This window comes from Nanorana parkeri, unplaced genomic scaffold (assembly GCF_000935625.1).
Source record: "Nanorana parkeri isolate BGI_ZX_2015 unplaced genomic scaffold, ASM93562v1 scaffold2794, whole genome shotgun sequence".
In the NCBI taxonomy this organism is placed as follows: domain Eukaryota; kingdom Metazoa; phylum Chordata; class Amphibia; order Anura; family Dicroglossidae; genus Nanorana; species Nanorana parkeri.
In genome coordinates, this window is record NW_017309062.1 from 48,512 (window position 1) to 51,909 (window position 3,398).

General features: G+C 51.3%; 1 protein-coding gene across 1 annotated transcript in view; it reads right to left on the reverse strand.

The window, feature by feature from the left end:
- Window positions 1–1,990, reverse strand: part of VANGL2 (VANGL planar cell polarity protein 2) — a 30,920-nt gene extending 28,930 nt beyond the window's left edge. The window contains exon 1 of the mRNA XM_018574184.1: window positions 1,832–1,990. The gene's annotated coding sequence lies outside the window, so the exon portion shown is untranslated. The remainder of the gene's footprint in view (window positions 1–1,831) is intronic.
- Window positions 1,991–3,398: the final 1,408 nt, after the last annotated feature.

Below are 3,398 nucleotides of genomic sequence, written 5' to 3' on the forward strand. Positions count from 1 at the left end.
GCTTGTCAATAGGGATCTGCTCCCATAATCCTGTCGGGGGATAGACGGCACGCAGGGCTTTCCCTCGGCCGGATAAAGAACTATAAACATGATAAAAGGCCGCCATCGTTCTTTGTTTAACCGCTTGACGCGAGTTCCTCTCATGCCGCACATACTCATCTACCCGGCTCATGCACCAGGAGCACAGAGAGGAGGGAGGAAGTTCTGGGTAAGAGCGGGACTTGGAGTTTGCACAGGGCGGAGGACTCTTGACCCATGTGAGCCCACGTAGCCAATAACAAAGCGCCACCATGGTCACATGGAAGGGAAATCTCTGCTTCCCCAGCACTGAGGACTCTTCCTTCGCCACTATGTGACAGCACTGGTAGCCTGAGCAGCCAATCACCACCCATATGACGGCACTGGTAGCCTGAGCAGCCAATCACCACCATAGGACGGCACTGGTAGCCTGAGCAGCCAATTACCACCATAGGACGGCACTGGTAGCCTGAGCAGCCAATCACCACACATATGACGGCACTGGTAGCCTGAGCAGCCAATCACCACACATATGACGGCACTGGTAGCCTGAGCAGCCAATTGCCACCCATAGGACAGCACTGGTAGCCCGAGCAGCCAATCACCAGCATATGACGGCACTGGTAGCCTGAGCAGCCAATCACCACCCATATGAGAGCACTGGTAGCCTGAGTAGCCAACCACCACCATATGACAGCACTGGTAGCCGAGCAGCCAATCACCACCATAGGACAGCGCCGGTAGCTAAGGGAAGCCAATCACCTGACCCATATGACAGCACTGGTAGCCTGAGCAGCCAATCACCACCATAGGACAGCGCTGGTAGCTAAGGGAAGCCAATCACCAAGCACCGTCACATTGGAGGAAGGGTTGTTGGTCACTGCTTTACCAAGGCTGAGGGCCCTCTCCTCACCTCCAAGTGACAGCACTGGGAGCCCGAGCAGCCAATTACAAAGCACAGCCACATGGGAGGAAGGGGAACTTAAGTCTCTGCTTCCCCAGAGCTGAGGACTATCTCCTTGCCTCCATGTGACAGCACCGGGTGCCTAAGCAGCCAATCACCAAAGCACCAGTACTGTCACATGGGAGGAAGGCTTGTTGGTCACTGCTTTACCAAGGCTGAGGACTCTCTCCTCCCCCCCACATAACAGCATTGGGTGTCTGAGAAGCTAATCACCAGGCTCAGAGGGAGTTGGTCACCGCCTTCCCAAACTTGGAAGTACCAGTATATGTTGTTGCCTCCAGCAGCCAAATAGAGCCAAGGCGAGTATGTGCAGCTAGCAGCAGGTGAACCAAACTATTACTTCACCCTGTATAGGCAAAGCACATATACACTTGTCACTGGCAATATTCTTTTATCCTGGCCATCACCACCACCAAGGGAGGGGACAGCGGGTTGATCTGAGCTAATTTTGCCGCAAAATTGTGAAACTCAAATTTCACTCATTGGAGGTACTTAGGCGAAGGCCCATTGCACCCGTAAAAACCACCAAGAGCTACCGTAATTTCCCCTTCCACGAGGACTCAAACTCATTTTGCCAACACAGTGAAATTTTACCAAAATTTGATACCAGAATTCTCTCAGGATATTCCAGCAAATGAAAACTCCCAATTTCGCTTATCCCTACCAGGGACAAATGTGCAGTTGGTAGAAAGCTCCAGTACACCCACCAAAAGGTACACCATGTACTGTACGTCCGTAAGCACTACGGTTGCCGTAACCAGGCTGGCACAACCATGGGAAAGAAGAGACACACCAACCAATTTCACAGAAGATGGAGGACGGACTATATGAACACATCGTGCTACTCACCCAGTTAGGAGCAAAATACGGATGAGCGTTGATTGATCCGAGTAAGCCTACGGTCCTTTGTACATCCCAAAGAGGAACATTGATTCAGAAACTTGAAAGCATGGAGTCTTGACCCCCCGAACATCGAGATCCCTCAGAGCAAACGCCTTTCATTACACTCCGTCTGTGAAGAAAAAAAAAAGAGATTGGAGTCAATTAGCTAATGAACGAATTTATTAATTGAAGCCGAGGGCTATGAAGGAGATATCGGCATTAAGCAAAACAAAGTGCGAGCTACAAAGCGCAGTCATCTCATCAAGAATAATCTTTTACTGATGTGGCTACGCAGACGTGTAATTGGGTTTGACGACCCAAATTGTCCTCCCCCCTTTCAAAGTGCCCGGATATGCGAGGGGCGATATAAGGCTGTTCCATGAAATCACAAACAATTCCGACCAAAGACGCACATTATGGTCTACAGACGTTTCTCCGGCTTGGAATAAATGCTTTGCAAGATGGGATTGAATGAAGGACTTCACTGCAGGAGCACCACTGCAATGGAAGTGGCCTGGTACCAACACCAGGCTAGTGTGTCCTAGTGTAATGGGGAAGCGCCTGCCTGTCCATGGCTACCCAAAACTGAAGTCTTAAGGGAATGTGTATTAGTTTTGTAGAATCTCCACACACACACACACACACACACACACACTCTCCACACACACACACACACACACACGATCCCCAAAAGGCTTGTGGACACTTGACCAGCACACCTTAAGCCTCTCCCATGGCCAAGGCTCTCCCGTCTAGAACCATGGCCCAGGCTCTCCCGTCTAGAACCATGGCCCAGGCTCTCCCCATGGCCCAGGCTCTCCCGTCTAGAACCATGGACAAGCCTCTCCCCATGGCCCAGGCTCTCCCGTCTAGAACCATGGACAAGCCTCTCCCCATGGCCCAGGCTCTCCCGTCTAGAACCATGGACACGCCTCTCACCCGTGGACACGCCTCTCTAGTCTAGGACCGTGAAAATGGCTTTGGCTCCCATCTGAAACAGCCTCCACTTCTCTGGTAAGGCTTTCCCCAAGATTTTGGAGGGTGAATGTGGGATTTGTGTGCCCATTTGCAAGGTCAGATAAACAGAACAGTAAGTCATCAGGACGCCAAAAGTTTCTCCAAGCAAAGTCCTTTTTACTCCATGTGTAGAGTTACATCACCAAGTATCTGATTCAGCGGCACCATCCGCTGTCATTTCAGCACCCCCCCACTGGAAGTTGGGGCTTTCTTGGTCAGGGGTGCAGTGGAATTCCTCATTTGTGAGGTCAGGTACTGATGTAGAAGAGAAGACCTGGCTCAACCAGTGTTCCAATTCATCCCAAAGGTGTTCAGTAGGGTTGAAGTCCGGTTCTCACGCTGGATGAGAAGACCTGGCTCACAATCAGAGCTAAGTAGGGTTGAGGTCAAGGGTCTTTGTGGGACACTCAAGTTCCCCCACACCAAGGTGCTGGTTGGAATCAAGGCAGGGGAGCACCGGCAAGGCGAATGTCAGGGGGGCCTTTCCACAGACATTCACCATTTCCTTGCCCACATA